The 17,588-nt window shown below is 43.3% G+C and overlaps 1 long non-coding RNA gene across 1 annotated transcript in view; it reads right to left on the bottom strand.

Moving 5' to 3' along the window:
- Window positions 1–17,573, bottom strand: part of LOC310841054 — a 37,926-nt gene extending 20,353 nt beyond the window's left edge. Inside the window, exon 1 of the long non-coding RNA XR_014562305.1 lies at window positions 17,480–17,573. This is a non-coding gene — a long non-coding RNA (uncharacterized lncRNA). The remainder of the gene's footprint in view (window positions 1–17,479) is intronic.
- Window positions 17,574–17,588: the final 15 nt, after the last annotated feature.

Here is a 17,588-nt window from a genome sequence, read left to right as displayed (position 1 = left end):
TATTATCACCCACTACATTTCCCAGCGATGTAGTGAAAAAATCAGCTCGTTTGTCATTCGAGTCAGACACCCGGAGAAGAATATGGGGTCGTGGTGGGTTGGTAGACTCACACGACGTAAAGGAGCAATATTTGAGAGCAAAAGGCCTCTCCCTTTGCCAAATCCTCCTCACATCCGCCATAACCATTAAATACAGACTGACTTTATTCTGTATGGGAAGGGCGAGGAGGTGGGGGGGAGGACAAAAAAGCCCAAAGAGCTCGGAGGAAGAAATGGAAGCGCCCGCAGCCTCAGCCTCCTCCTTCTCCTCCTCGCTTATAATGGCATAAACGGCTCTGCATGGGTGTCAGAGGCGCTCTCTCTCTCTCTCTCTCTCTCGTGTGTGTGCAGTAAAGGAGAGAATGGAGAGTTGTATGTCGGTGTGTCAGGACGTGTAGGATTGATACTGTATTCTATTCCAAAGAGAAGCCGAGGGTCTCCTCGGAATGTCAGTGTTTGTGTGACAGGAAGAAAACTGTGATACCGAACTCGGTGTGTATGTGTGTTGTTGGTACCGGCGACCAATTGTGCTGGCATTGGCGACCAATGTTCTACTACTCCACTATTGGGTTGAGTGCCACCTCATAAACCACGTGCTTTTAGAATGGAAAGAAGGGAACCTGCAAGGAAAAGCGCGGGAAAGTCCTGCGCGAGCGCGAAAATTATATTCCTCTGCGAGAGGAGACGACTGTGAGAGAGAATGTTTCATTAAAATGAGTGTATGCTGAAAGAGTGTGATGCAAAAGCGAGACAGTTCAGTGTGCGCGAGTGAGGGAAAGGGAACAGATATATTGTGTGGCTAGAATATATGAAACGAAACGAAATGAAATTAAATGAGTGTGTGCGTGTGTGTGCGCGCGCATATTATTCAGAGGAATTGCATTGGCAAAACTGAACAGTTGAAAGGCGGAAGACCCTGTGCTGTTTGTGTGTGAGAGAGAGAAAGAGTGAAAAGAAAAGGCATCTTTACACAGAAAATGTTACGGGTGATGGACCGAAGGGTAGCAGGAGAGGAAAAGTGAGATATGCTTAGAATGAGGGGAAGGGGGATCATAAGAATCCATATGAACGAGTGCGTGGCAAATGGTGTGAAAGTGTGTACCAATGAATTCAGAAAAAAATGGGTAATCATAGTGTGAACGTCACAAGGAGAAAGATCACGCCTGTGTGTGTGTGTGTGTGTGAGCCCCCCCCCCCCTATATGCTTCTGTATATCTTGTTCTTCATCCATATAGAAGTAGGGGAAATGGGGAGAGAATACGCTGGAATGAGGCGAAGTGTTTAGCTGAGATAGCACTTCTGAGCGGGAAGTTGCATGTCACCTCAAAAGTGCCTGGACAGAAGAAGAAGAAGAAGAAGAAGAAGAAGAAGAAGAAGAAGAAGAAGAAGAAGAAGAAGAAATTGGCAGTGTGTGAGGGAGGGAATGTGTTTCCCTCAGGCATTTCCATGCACCACCACACAACACGCGTGTTTTTGCCTCAAGCGCAGCAGCACACCCCTCAGCTGTCTCCTAGGTTGCCACCATCCCTGTGAGGGGTGTGGCTCTGTTATTATTTTTATTCATTAAATTTGTATACCGCCCTATACCCGCAGGTCTCACAACACAAAATCACAATATAAAATATGCGCGTAAGGGAGCGCACGGGACTGCAAGAGGCGGTCGGTTACGCCTGCATCGCAAGTCAAGGGAAGCCCCGGGTGCAACTTGGTCAGTTCTATCTGCGTGGCTTCTTCAGACACGGACAGCCGTGAGAGAAAAGGAACTGCGAGGAAGTGCGTGGAGAAGGCGGCGAGGAGTATCAACTGCGCGTGCGCGAGGTGCGCGGGTGGCAAACGGAGGCCAGCCTGCGAGGCTGGAATAGAGAAAGAAGCCTCTGGGCGCATCCTGCCTGTCTCTGCGCTGGTGTGGAGTGGTCACTGGAGGCTGCGATCCTCGACGCCCCTAGCTGGGAATAAGCCCCCTGAATAGGCTGCGTGCAGGTTGTGTAAGCAGGTGCCTGCCCAGGGCTGCCAGGTTGGCTCCCAGGACCCCAACCAAGCTGCCATTTCGGGCGACCTCCAGAGCCTGGTGCTGCCGCGGGTGATGATGGTGGTGGAGGGATTGGGGAGGGGAGGTTGTGAGGGAGGAGGAGATGGAGGCAGAGCAGACAGAAAGAGGGTCGCCGGGAGGGAGCTATGGAGGGGAAGAAGCAGCTCGGAGACTTGGGAGAGGGAGAGGGAGAGAGACGGCAAACATTGCCACTTTCCACGCTGACACCTACAATTAACCAATCTAAGGGTGTGATTCCTTTACTCCGCGGCCAAGCAAGGGGCGAAGTGAGCACTAAAGAGCCGGCTGCCAAGCGCTGGGCTGAATGATGGAGGGCTTGGTGGAGACAAGTAAACAACTTCATAGGTCCGAGAGAGAGAGCTGCGGGCAGATGATCAGGTCCCCCCTCCCATTCTTTTGAAATTATCTCGGAGAGAAGGGTTTTCCTTCTGGTCCCCATAAAATCCAGGGGTTTCGCTCCTTTTGAGGCTGTCCAAGTGGACTGCGCTTTCAGGAAGCGAGGAGATCAAGCGCTTTGAGGAGCAATCCTTTGCATCTCTGCTCAGAAGTAAGCCGCGTTTAGTCCAATGGGGCTTACCCCCACCGAAGTGCGTATAGGATTGCAGCCTGGACGTGTTATTTACATGGGGGAAGTGCCATTATGAAAAGACCATGGATCTTTTTCTTTTCTCAATAAGTAGCTTTTGCTTGTGAAACGGTGCAGCACATTTGGTTTATCAGAAACGCCTATTTATATTAAATTCATTAAATTAAAAAAGGACAATGTTTTAATAGCGATTTTAAAAATAACTGAATTGAACCACCTACATGGAGGATAACTTTGTATTAAAGGGGAATAACTTATTACTTAACAATTAACATACTTGGGTGCCCTATGTTAGGCAAGCATCCCCAAGTGGCGTGCAATAATCACGTGCGTTAAAAGAATAATGGAGACATCTCAAATGTTTTCTTTCTTAAACATGTTGATGGTTTTCTAGCGGGGTGGAGTGAGTGAGTGAGTCTTGTTTACCATCTACTATCAGAAAAGAATTTAAACTTCCCATAGGAAATACATGTACTCAGAAGACAGCCCCACAAATTTCAGATAAAAGTCCTTACAGTCCTAGTAGAGGCCAAGACCTGTGAAGTTTGTCCCACGCCTACAATTCCCATACGTGTAGTTTGTGAGATAGCGATTTCTCCTACTGTCTGCACTTGTACACAGAAAAATACTACTGCTTCCTTTCCTAGCAGAAAGGATGGCTTTAACTTTTATCCCGTGGTTTGGACTTTGGCTGAGAGAGGGAGGCTAACTCGAATGACCCATATTTGATGGTCGTCTTTCTTACGCTGGAGAAGGTAGAGAGAACGTGATATGGATGAACAACTACTTTTATTGTTATCCCTAATGTTGCTATTCTTATTCTATCGAAGCGTGTTCGAGGTGTAGGGCTAAATGCTGTCTTGCATCGAAGTACCTTGCTGTTAGCGCAGGGCTGCATCTCACATTTTTATCTGACGTAGAGTTTGATAACATCACTTCCAATATGCACGGAAATGTTTGGGCAGCTTCTAACGCCTGTTGGAGTTTGGGCTCCCGCGTGTGTGCGTTAGGTGTCCATCTTTACTGAAAGGATCCGTTGGCATGACACTGAGAGAGTTTATCGAATACATCTGTTTCAGAAATAACTGGCTTGGAATAAAGGCTTGGTGGGATTGATTGATTGATTGATTGATTGATTGTTTGCAGTGGATCCAGTTCTCTTCTCTCCTTACCAGACAAAGATGAACAAAGTTCGCCTGGAGTCAGTCACCCAGACCTCTTCGCAGAAGCGGTCCAGCAGCAAATGTTTGAAGTAGGTGGATGCAAACGAGACTTCTGGAGGCTGCGGGATTCCACCGTGCTCCGAGCCTCGCTAAACTGAACGTCCTGGTGCTTCATCCGTAGAATAGACAGAAACTATTTTGTAATTGACACTTTTTTTAAGTGTGAAAGGATGGCTGAGGGCCAGATTTCAAAACAACGGAGACTATTGGGTGGCTCGGTAGACTTTTAAACCCCCCCCCCAAACCAAACAAAACAAAACAAAACAAAAAAACAGCAAGGCGAGGAAGGTGGAGCTTTTAGCAAGGCAAAATCCCCCTCCACACGCGTGGTAGGTGTTCTCTCTTATCTTTGGGCCGCTGCTCGTCCTTGTTAGACTGAACCGCTGCTTATAGGCAACCTTTCGACTGCGGTGTCTTGGCCCGGATTTACATAAAAGTGCGATCTTTGCATCATCGCAGCTCTCCGAAGGGTGCTTGACGAGCGCGGGAGGCACTCTGCAATCCCTAATTAGTGATTTTTGTCCTCTTGTTACTGGGCTCAGCATCTCATGCAAATGAACTCTTCAGCGCAGGCACCATCCACCCTCTCCTGGCTCCAGAATTAACTGACTCTTATCTTTAATGATATGCTACTGAACTTCGCCGAGCCCGGCTAGCTTTTTATCTTGATTACTCTAATCAATAAGAAATGATAGAGTAGAATTATAAACTCTATTGGCTTTTTAAATGTTGCCGACAAGCCCTCTAGATAGAAGCGCTTCCCTTTCATTGTTATTTATTAACACGATCTTCAGTTAACTGGGGATGCAAATAGGAAAATGAACCGGGAAGGGTGGAGAGAGAGAGTTGTTACACGCAAGAGGGCCTCCTTGCCTCTTCCCCCATTCGTTTCTCGTGCACACGTTAGAATATCCTGCTAGTTTGTTAGCGTCAGGCTGGGTTAAAACCATCCAAGAAAACTTTTGTAGGGTGGTTGTGCGGAGTAGAAACAGTAGCAACTAAGCAAGCCTCCAACCTTTCCTCTTTTTCACCCTGCATCCAACGCCCACCGATATACGGTCCCTCTCTCTCTGGCCTGTAGATCAGCACAAAATCGCCTTTTATTAATCAGCAGCCTGACTCCTTCAAAACTCTCAAGTCATATAACGGGACCTCCCTTTTAAAGGTTCATAAGATCTATTAAAAACAAAAACCAAGCGAGTGAATTTGGCAAGGCACGAACAAGAAAATGCGTTTCACAGAGGACAATGGGTATATAAATCGACCCATCAGTGTCAGACACTAATTAAATTTATTGGCTTCATCGAAGCCTCACATCCTTGACTACTTCTTCTTGACACAAGTTATGGAATTTTGACTCCTAAAGATGAGCACATACTCCTATTTTCTCGAATTCTGGCATTTGTGTTTGTGTCAGAGAGTACCCATACCCCTGGTGTGTCCAAAATACCCCAAACGCACAATACGTGTATTAGTCATGAGGCAAAATCAGTTTGTGGTCAAAGTTGGTGGGGGAAAGAACTCTTTCAAACTGGCACCTTTGCGGCCAATTAAAACCACTAATGGTTAAATAAACGAAACCAAACACACACATACAAAAAAACCCCCCTGCATATTTACGTCATAGAAGTCAACTTTTCCCTTTTTTAAGGGAAATTACCTTATTCTGAATAGGATTCCTCGCAAGAAAAGGGAAAAGTTGACAGCTATGATTTACGTAGATGCATATAGTCTTCTGACATTCCTCATGAAAAACATTGGACGACTGTGTACTGTACTTCCACCCTTCCATTTTAAGCACCTCTATTGTCTCTTACAGCTCTCTCTCTGAGATTGTGAAGGACCTAGCAGTTCGATCATGGACAGGTTTCAGCGGGACTTCCTTCCTAAGAAAGTAAGTAAGTTTAGGATTGCAGCCAAGAAATGAAAATGCTTCAAATGATCGGAACAGCAACAAGTTAAAGACATCCAGCCGAAATCAAGCAATTGCACAATACGCACCATGTTAATGGGCTGTGAAGTTCCTATTTGCTAATCGACCCTTGGCATTTTGTGCAGACGAGATCTCACACAGAACGATTCACATAATCATAGAATTGTAGCGTTGGAAGGGGTCACGAGGGTCATCTAGTCCAACCCCCTGCAACGCAAGAATATTTCACCCAATGTGGGGCTCAAACCCACAACCTTGAGATTAAGAGTCTCATGCTCTGGAAGGTTAGGCAGAGAGTCCAATCATCTAAGGACGAGGGTGGCAATCCTGTGCATGCTTACTCAGGTAAGCAAACTGAACGCTGTTGGATTTACTTCTGAGTAAGCATGCATAAGATGGGGCTTCGCCAATTTTATGACGATCCAGGCTTCCTTTGGCCAGAACCTGCTTCATCGTATGCATCTCATAGGCTGCCACCCGCTATAGGGACGCTGCTGTTGTCGCTGCCAATGCACGGCGACTCTTCCGTCATTTGACAGAAGCACAACTCAGCCTGCCTGGTTAACAATATGCAGAAAGTTGTGTACTTGAGCGTGGCTCTCTTGGATGTAGGAGGAGGAGGGGCAGGGAAGGCTTAATGCAGCCAAATCATGTAGAAATCTCTCGTCCTAGCAACATCCTCGTTATTAGGAATGATGACTAAACTGCCAGGATTATTCTGGACTGTAAGTTATCAAGAGCCCACTAATTTCACATTAAAACCCATTGACTGCAACAGCGTGATTGAAGGGTTTTTAACAATTAACATAATCAGAAAATGAGCGGAGATAATTTTTATTCAACTCATTACTTTTTAATCATGTATTTCTTTTAATTAATATAGTCTCGGTGAAAATAACGGGGAGGGGGGGAGAATCTCCACTGCTGGCTGTGGCGGCGAAAGTGAAATTGACGAATAAACGTGTCAGCCAAATCCCAAGTCAGGAGGCTGGAGAGAGAGAGAAGGATTTGGGGCAAAGCAGGGGCCCAGAAGCGGGCAGACGATGCCTTTAAAGGAATATTGGTAAATCTTACAATCTTAGCGTGTTTCTCTCCCCCGCCCCCCTCTCCCCTAAAGTCCATGGATGAAATCGAACTTTTCTAGTATAATGAGCTGGCTCTCAGGCAGAGAATGAAATGACACTTAATGGAATCTTCTTTGCCAAACAGGTGCTGAGATGATGATGATGATATATGATTTGGACACTGAGGATGCAATCCAATGCCCACTTACCTTGGAGTAAGCCTCATTGAGAAGAAATATGGTGCACTATTAGAGAGGGGAAAATGTGAGGAGCGATGTAGGCGTCACGCGGACGGCATGACCTGATGGCTAAACAGCTTTCAGGGTAGATTTTATTTTGCGGCACTGCTGGCAAAATATCATTTTTAGCTAAAACTCTCTGAGGTTGCAAGAAACGAGCTCAGTTTTAGGCGGCCGTACGGCTCACGATCCTAGCAGCAGAGTGAACAACCGGGGCGTCTGTCTGCCTTCTTCTGAAACCGATGTCGGAAGATTTTCGAAAGCTCAGGGGCCTGGGAGAGGATCATTCTATCCTAAAGGACAGTTTTGAATAACGAGAGTCCTTCAGTTTTAAACCAAGCGGCTATCGGATCAGATTTCTACCACCCACCCACCCCCGCTGGGCTCTCCCACCCAAGGCTTTTTCACGTATGACTTTTGCATATGCATTATGTAAAGAAGAAAAGGAAACATGAGTTTGGTCAAGTTTTGAAATACATGTACAGCTAATCAGATTCTTCTTTCTCTTCATCCCTATCGATGAATATCGATCCCTCGTTGGGCGCCAGCGGATCAGGAAGTTATATTGCTAGTCTGGTATACAAATAAACAGGAGACCGAAAGCCAAGTTGCAACTTTACAACGTTTGGCTTCTAGTTACGAGGACTGAAGCAGTAATGGTTTCAGTAACTTAGTTGTTTATTTTATTTTTCTTAGAATGTGGGAAGAGGAGGGTGCGTGGGGTGAAGGCGTAAAAATGAATAAATCCGCGAAGCTCATTGGGGAAAACAAGAACCAAAGTCGACCCCTGGTGGAAGAAATTGGAAACGCGCTCTCGTTATCTCGATCGGTCGTAACTGACTATGCATTCCGCTCATGGACTTTTCATATTCAGACGAGAAAACGCAAGGGGATAGAAAGTGGATCAAAGTTGAAAAGGAACGGTTTTTAAAAAGAAGCAGGGAAGGGGACGAAGTCCTTCTGGGAACTTAATTTTGTGTGTGTGATTAAATGTGAATTAGAATGGTCTCTTCTTTGGCCACTATCGTGTTTGTCAACAATACTTTCCGAGAGCGCACTTGATTTTATGTACGTATTTTCCTCTCTCGCATATCAGATATACAGTTTTGTAAGTTTAATATTCCCTCTTCCCACGGAATCCTGTGAACTTTGGTTCCATGAAGAGGCTGTGAAAAGGAGATCTAACAGTCCCAAGGCCAATTGTAATTCTCAAGATGGGTGGAGCCGAGCCACGAACTGCTCAAAGACTGATACACGTCTGAATTGTGGTTCATTAAGGATTTCTGTTTGTGGGGAAATAGCAGCTTCACTGAACCTTGACACGGAAAAAGGTGAGGCAGATGGAAAGCTCCCCTCACCCCTCAGTTCTGTGGGAGGTGGAACATGGTCATTCTTTGTTAGTGAAGCAATATATTCGGTAAATTCCAATAAAAACTATCTCTATTTTCAGAATGGGCAGTTAATGTGGAATAGTCACTTTGCTTATTCATTTCTTGGGAGGCATCTGCATGACACTGTGAGCAAGGGACTGATGCAGATGGTCTGCCCCTGGACGCTAGTGGAACCAGATAGGTTCCTGAATGCTCTGGGGGGGATTTTCTGGTGGCTTCTAGCGGTTCATCCTGTTGAGGTTCTGGTCTTGCTACAGGATGGTGAGGGTCATCTCTTTGGTACTGTAGAGTCCTCACTGCTCTTTCATTTACTGAAGAGCTGTGGGGAATGGAGGCTGGGAGATGACTGAAAAGCTGACCAAACATATTCATATTTGTCCTTTTTATGCTAATGTAGAAAGTTAGCCAACTCAAACAGGGAGTGAAAATCATAAACCCATTATTGTGGGCAAAGTGCTATATTCTCTTTCCAATCCTGGATTAAGAGAAGCTTAGCTGTTCCTGTAGTGCACATGATCCATAGTTCATGGCCTGGAGGTAGGTTCGAAAGAGTAGGACTATAGTAAAATGAAACATCATGCACATCTATGCAATGAGGTTTCCATTTATCAAATTTGTAGTTACCAAAACATCACCCAGAAGGGAGCTTATAACTGGGCAGCTCTACATTATATGAATCAGAAGGGGATAATAATTTGTGATGAAACCTCTGTGGCATTCAATACTTCTGGAATATTAACTTTTGTTGGATGAGGTTCAACCTCAGGTCAAGTAAGGACCTGTTGATAGAGCAGTGTGATGTAGTGGTTAAGAGCGGTAGTCTCGTAATCCTGGGTAACCGGGTTCGCGTCTCCGCTCCTCCACATGCAGCTGCTGGGTGACCTTGGGCCAGTCACACTTCTCTGAAGTCTCTCAGTCCCACTCACCTCACAGAGTGTTTGTTGTGGGGGAGGAAGGGAAAGGAGAATGTTAGCCGCTTTGAGACTCCTTAAAGGGAGTGAAAGGCGGGATATCAAATCCAAACTCTTCTTCTCTTCTTCAGTGGATCATTGCTTAGGCTGAATGAGCTACATGCTCCAGTTCTCTATTCCACTCTTCATGGAGCTAAGATGTGTCTAGTCTACAAACAGGCTGGAAGTCTGGTTTGAACCAGTAAGCCATCTAAGTCATTCAGGAGATATGGGGGCACAGATGCTGCACAAGCAGGTGATCCAAGCCAAGTTCCCTTTGTAGATCATGAAATGACTTGAATTTACCTTCCCAATAGTCAGAGGTCATAATCTGGAAAGCTGGCCAGTCCTTCCACATAAAGGGTCTCTAGCCAGGGTTATGCCCCAAAGTTAAGTTGGCATGTGCATATGGATCACTTCAAATTCTGACTATGAGGACCTTCCAGGCCAATCCGTTGGCTGCAATTTAGAAACAGGGAGACTGAGATAGGAGGATCCAAGTACTTACCATCCTTATAATGGGTTCAGTACAGGTGGGAGAAATAGATAAAAGTGACCGCTGAGTGCTTGCCAATGGACTGAGGTGCTCCAAATGTATGCACTGTGAGAAAGTAGTAGACTGTGGAAATTAACTAGCCTTAACTAGTAGTTGTAATTTGCTTAGGGGAAAACATGGCTTGGCCCTCACCCAGAGAAATTCCTTCCTTCCTTCTTGCCCTTTTCAACTGTTCCTAGGGCAGGAGTACAAGAGTATAAAACAACAACAAACCAAAAAGTCAATAAATACAATTAAAATATCACAAATCATCTTTAAAAACGAAAGATCAAGCAGCAGCAAAAATCCTCATACTGAGTTCTCAGATTTCGCCCTACCCTGCAAACCCTGGGCAAAGAAGTGAATCTTCATCAACTGACTAAAAGTCTGCAAGCTTGTTAGTACAGTAGACACATCTCTGAGGGAAGTTTATTCCTCAGGTGGCACACTGCTGTAGATGATGTTCTTTCATGTGCTACTAGTCCCCAAACTTCACTTAGCAGTGGGACTATGAGAGTAGGGCCTTCCCTGCAGATCTTAATGCCTGGGCAGGAATGGAATGGGTCATCAATCGGTATAAAATAAATTTTATGAATGTGGCAGCAGTGGTGGTGGAGGGCAACATGCAGATTAATGAGAGAACATTAATTTTATCACATTTATTTTACCACAGAGGCTGAATGGAAGTCCATCTGTTTAGATTTACCCTCATAATGAATAAATCCTGTTTATGCAAAAGTATGTTTTAATTGGTAGCATGTAGTGTATTCTGTCATTTGTATTGTAAGGTACATTGCAATGTATTTGATGGGGAAAGACTTCTGTCTGGTCAGGTGAAAGTTGGCTCAACTTTCTAATGGACTACTGCATTCTGATTTGAATGTGGAAGAAGTGGATTAACAGCTAAATAATACTCAAATGTTGAGACACTCAAAATTTGAGACACTGGCATGCATACTTGTCAAATGATCCTTGAGCAAGTGAGTTTCTTATTAATCACCTTGTTCCCATTTTGCCTGTTCCCTCTGTTTTGTAGTCCTTTGCTGGTGATTTTTCCTCTAGTTCCGCTATAATTTTGTATTTCAAAAATAAATTCTTCCTTTTCTTTATTAACTCATACTCCCATTGCTAAGAGCTGTTCTTTCCATTTCCCCTTTACTCCCTGCCCCCACTAATGGTTCTTTAGTTAATTCTTTCATTAATAGCTTGACTGGGTCAAATCATTCTTGCTTGTTGGCTTGCCCTTATCTCATTTTACAGTTATTTTTGTCTTTTAATCCTTTGGCTTATCACATTTTTTCACCCTATAAATTTGAACACGCCAAACGAAGAGAAACATCTTTCTCTTCCTTAGTTGCACAATATTGCCTCCATATTTAAGATGTTGTTATTTGTTTTAAAGTTTTAATACACTCTCTCCTTCTTTCTTCTTTGCTGTCATGATACAGTTGGTATACATATCATGGCACCGCTAAGGGTGTGTCTGCTGAGCAACAAACCTACAGTGGAAGAATGCTGACAAATATTTCTTCCAAGGTTTGAGCTCAGAGGAAACCTGTTTTCCTAGTTTAGAGCAGAGGTCAGATTTGCACAACACTCATTTGCGAGTGTTGTATCAGTCTTGTGGTAAGTTATCTCAAAACATAGAGGACTCAACATTTGATCCAGGTGCTGTAAATACTCTAGTTGAGGAACCAAGGTGAGTTGTGTTGAGGAGCAGACCTTATCCTGCTACTGAGGAATCTGAAACAATTCCTCTTTGAAGGGGCATATGAATGCAAATGAATTCTCATAGTTCCTTTATTCTTTGGGTTCTTTTATCCCTTCTAAATCATTTTTGGTTCTCTGTTTTGTTTGGCATGCTCTTCCTGTTGAGATGCAATTCCTCCCCCCCATCCATTTCTCTTGTTCTTGTTGCATTATTCTTTTGATTGTAACTTTCAGGTAGGGCCATTTTCTATACAAAAAAAACATGTAGAGCACCTCATTAGAGGTTTAACCACAACAATGGCAATAATAAAGTGTACAGAAAGCAGAATGTATCACATTGAAGACAAATTTCACAAATTTCACAAAGATCATTCCTCTTCCAAGCAGTCTTGTTTTGTAAGCAGCAAGTACTGTAATTCTTGTAAGTTGCACATACTGAAGAAAAAAAATCCCTTTCTGTCATACTGTGCCTGTGCCTGTTCAAGTAATTACTGAAAGATAGTGGACAAGCCAGTACAAACTGCTTTTGAAAAAGAGTTCATAAGTGTATATGATTTTTGAGCATACATTATTGTCATTTAAAATTGTGCATCTTGAACTTATGCCAGTCAAAGAGTGGTATCCCGTACTATAATGTTTGCTTTGAATATGCTTTTATTCCTTTTTTCAATACTGTTTTGTTCTTTTCAGAAGGATCATCCTGTTCTCTTGTCGTAAAAGATATCCAGTTTAACAGCTTTTCTTTCATTTTATAACGCATGGCACAATTATGGTTTAATTAAAAGCACATGAGTAAAAGCAACTGGGAGCTTGTCAGAATCCTTAGAAATGACATACCACTAAATTGCTCAGACATAAAATCTTTTTCCTTCAAAATTGTGTAAACTTGTTACAAAAGGGTTCTTTTCAAAATAGTATGATTGCCTATTAAAACTGAACTCATTCCTTGTTATGCTTTCACCAACATACCCCCCCACCCTTGTTATTTTTTTTCAAGGGGGGAGCCAACAGGTGCATTAAAATGGCTTTTTTATTGTGTTCAGCTCACAAAGAACATTATAAGTAAATTTTTCAAGGCAAAAAGCAGCTTCTACAGATGCCTTTTCCATTAGAATGTGCTAAAAACCCCCCACCAAAAACCCCCAACCCCACTAAAGCACACACACCAGCTACTGCCTCCTTCCCAAAATTAAAACTTGAGTCAAATATTACTATTCAACAATATCTGAATTCTCTTCCAAAAACTCATATCAAAAGTTAGCCACGCCATGTTCATTCTGGAACATATGTTTTCATTATTGTCAAACCTGCATCACAAGGAATTAAATATTTTGCATTATTATCATCATCATCATATTTTTGATATTTTAAAGCATTCACTTTATAACATACAAGTGTCTCTGCACATTCTCATGAATTCCATAATAGCTGAGACCTAGAGAGAAGCGTATAGGTAGGAAAATGGTGGCACAATTATTTACAGAACTTTGCAGTGGCTAATGGCTACAGAACAAAGCTTCACATTGGGCCAACTTTGTTATGTCTAAGACCATATATTTTGCATGCCACCTTTCCACAATTCAAACCATGCTCAAGGCAGCTTACAACATGAAAAAACACATAATTACAACATGAAAAAATACATAACAAAAGCAGCTATAAACAATAATTAAAAGCATAAAAATATACAACAAAACTGAACAATGTCCACCTAAACCACAACAAGGTCTAAAATAAAGATACAACCAACCAACAGTAACAACTCCCCACCAACAACAAAACCCTCAAAATAACACCCAAGCCCAAGATACATACTTGGGAACAAACATCACTGAACTAAGCAGGACTCGTTTATTTATTATAAACTTCATATTCTGCTTAATGCTGCAATGCAAATACAAGCTGGCTACTTCTGAGTGAACAACACAATAGACCTGGTTTGCATGTAATGCTAAGCCAAACCATGGTTTAGCACAGATGCATGAGAGTGTGTTGGCTCCTAGGACTATCATGCCCACTTTGCTTCTTCTCTGGTCCTGCTGCTGTAAGCTAAGCCATGGTTTGGCTTGGTATGTCATCCAAACCTGAGCTTGTGGTTTGTCTTACTCCAGATAAACCACGAAGTACAACCAAGGCTTGTCCTTGGTTTACAATTCATGGTTTGTCTGAAAGAGGTAAACCATGAAACTAGATTCAAAAATCATGCAAAGTCAAACCATGGCTTAGCTTACAGCAACTGGAGTAGAGGAAAAGTGTATGTAATCTCTCTGGAAGCCCGCACACTCACATATTTGTGCTAAGCCATTACTTGACTTAGCGTTACATGCAAATTGAGCATTAAACTGGACTGGAAATTCCATTTTAAATAATGGATCAAGATAGTCATGCAACTCAAGTCCCACTTGTTCCATACGGCTTAGGTCACAATTCTGTGCAAACTTACATGGGAATATACTGGGACTTATTTCTGAGTCAATATGCATAGGTTTGTGGTGTAACTAACTTTAGCAGGATCAGGGACTAAAGTTCCACAAACTTATCACACTTTTAATACTTCAGAACTCAGGAAACATTGTGACCTTGCATACGATACTAACGGTTTATGCAGCTTTTAGACTGCAACTTCTGTGAAGCTTTATGTCTGCAGAAAAACATCCACAAAAACACCTGGAGTGTTTAATTAAAGTGAGCAATTGACAATACTGAATGAATTACGTGCAAACTGCAGATGGATATTGCGTGAAAATCTGCTTCTTGGCAATGGGGATAATGGATCTGGAATTCTTCCTGCAGATTTACAGGTTTTTGTTTTATTATCTGTTGACATTTTGAATCAAACTGGGAGGATGAATGAGGATCAAACACAGGTGACTCCGCATTATTTCGTCTCGCATCAAGGCAAGGCTGGCAGAAGGATGAAGCAACATTAAATACTGTGGTATCCCATAGTCCTTTTAAAATAAGCCTTTGTAGAGAGTTTTGCCATAAGTACAGAATGGGGCATGTCTTGATGTGGAACACAGTTTGGCAGTGAAGTTTGTGATTTTATTTATTTCTACTATCTTGGTAGGCTCACCAGAGGGAAGGAGCTCCATATTTTTCTGATGGTGGATACCTGCCCCCAAGAAACAGATTTCCATGTGATCAAACCCATCACCATCACACAGCCCAGGATCATTCTTTGCAAGGAAATGCAAAGATGCAAGGATAAACAAACAAACAACAATTAAAGTTTAAAAGCTTTATTTCCTAACTGAACTTTTTCACAGCTAGGGTGTCTTCTCCCTTAAGGAGAGCAATCCTGGAAAAAGAAGAATATAAATAGGATGGAACTATCCTGCTCAACCAGACTAGCCCTCAGTCACACACATACCAAGGGTGGGGTGATTCACAAAGAAAAGATCCTGGCCAGGGCTCCTTCTAGTAAGCAAAAATAAGAAAAGGAGAGGCATGAGAAAAAGAGGTGCTACAGACACATGTTGCTTCCTTGGGTTTTAATTTGTAGACTTCTCCAAACTAGCACTGAGGGAGAACTGTTTTTATTGAGACATGGGATGAAGAGAAAAGTCCTAGCCCAGAGGACCCAGAAGGTCATAAGGTTGCAAAAACGGCAAAATCCACTGCCAAAATACAAGTTTGTCTCAATATTGTCTTCCTCACATACATGGGAACATCAATTACATAGGCCTAGAGTAAGTAGAAATGTCCAGATTGATTGTCACATCTTGCATCTACAGCCTCTACCCTGCTTTTTTGTTCTCAGCCTCTGGAAGCAAATACCATTCCACATACACACCAACAAATGTATCCTTTCCGGTATGCAGTCACTAAGCAGCTGCTAACTACAGGACATTTTGGCTTGGTATCAAGGTTACTGCTAGATGAACAACTGCAAAGCTTCATCTATTACGGTAACTTTTCAGCCTGTCTGGGTTGCAGACACTTAACTTTAAAATGAAAGGATATGACAGATTTAAGAGATTTAATATATGTTTAAAAATATTAGATGTACCATAGAATGAATATATCATAAACATAAATGTTCTAAGCAAGCATTGATATGTTGCCAAATGCACGTTGACCCTGTTGCCTCTGATTTCTTGGGGGTTGCCAACTTTCTAGAACCATGTTTTAAACAATACAAGATGCATTTTTAATTGTGATGCCAATTCTATTTATGTTTACTCAGAAATAAGGGCTGTTACCAGTGCTAACCCACAGTGCTAAGTAGACCCGTTGAAATTGATTGACATGACTAACTTAGGTCCATTAATTTCAGTAGGTCTAATTTAAGCATTGATGTATGGAAGTGAGAGCTGGACCATAAAGAAGGCTGATTGCCAAAGAGTGATGCTTTTGAATTATGGTGCTGGAGGAGACTCTTGAGAGTCCCATGGACTGCAAGAAGATCAAACCTATCGATTCTGAAGGAAATCAGCCCGGAGTGCTCACTGGAAGGACAGATCGTGAAGCTGAGGCTCCAATACTTTGGCCCCCTCATGAGAAGAGAAGACTCCCTGGAAAAGACACTGATGCTGGGAAAGATTGAGGGCACAAGGAGAAGGGGACGACAGAGGACGAGATGGTTGGACAGTGTTCTTGAAGCTACCAACATGAGTTTGATTAAACAGCGGGAGGCAGTGGAAGACAGGAGTGCCTGGCGTGCTCTGGTCCATGGGGTCACGAAGACTCGGACACAACTAAATGAATGAACAACAACAAAGTTAAGTAGAACTTTGTTGGCTACAACTCCCAGTCTCCTGAGTTCCACAGGATTTACTGGTGGATATGTTCTTTTTTATTTTTAAATAATTTTCAAAAGAAGCACCAAACAAATCCACACACCACACAATATTAAAATACATAGCAATCCCCACCATTCACCGTCAGATCAATATATTACAAGAAAAAACCATAACCACAACAACAAAATTCCCAAAGACCAAACAGTCTATGATTCTAGGAAAGATAAACCAAGTTGTCCCACAGGAAAAGCCCTAGCTCTTGCGACTGCCAGTTGTGTCTCACAGGGGCAGGGAAATGGAGAAAGGGTCTCAGGAGGATGCCTGGAGCAGGTGTGGAGGAATATACAGAAAGAGATCCATTTCAAGGTAGGGAAGATCCCATATATTATAGACACAGATAGCATAGGGACCCCCCTTATACCAAAGAGCGCCAAACCTGCCACAGCCAAGAGCACAGATTCCCCACTTCTACAGTTTCCCCCCTGGAGATCAGCAAGATGTTCCATTATCCCAAGAGGGCTTCAGAGGAGAACCTCGAGTTTCTGTTGTAACCATAGGATCCAACTCCTGGGGACTGAGGTCCCTGTGCCACCCCATAAAATATTTGAGGGGGCTGCCCCACAAACTAATGCGCATTGCCATTTAAATGGTGCGTGCGCGCGACATGCATTGTGATCGATTATGCAGGAGGAGGCTTACTTCGCTCCCCCCCCCCCCAATATTTTATTCAAGTTGGCACTCTGATTGTAATTGAACGGAAAGAAAGTGCTCCAGAAAAACCCCATCACTTTTTCTCCAACGCGTATGCACTGATGCTACGCAAGGGGGGGGCACGGAGGGGCAGCTGCCCCACATCAATAAAAATCAATATACTAAGGTTCGCCCCCCCCGCCCACAAAAGGCCTGCCCGCCCCCAGCAAAAATCCTGGCTACGCCCATGATGCTAGGCTATGATTTTAGTCCCAGGCAACTAAGGATGTTGTAGTTCATCTTTTCCATTCCACGCACACTTACTAGCATTGAGGTGCCGACATACCGGTAGCTTTTGCTCCTATCGCCTTTCAGCGCAGCAAACCCCTCCGCAATCGAACAAGCCGCCAGCCCTCAAGCCCCGCCTCCGGAT

This window comes from Podarcis gaigeae (genome assembly GCF_964106915.1).
Source record: "Podarcis gaigeae genome assembly, chromosome: 3".
Taxonomy (NCBI): domain Eukaryota; kingdom Metazoa; phylum Chordata; class Lepidosauria; order Squamata; family Lacertidae; genus Podarcis; species Podarcis gaigeae.
This window is presented reverse-complemented; position numbering and strand designations above follow the sequence as displayed.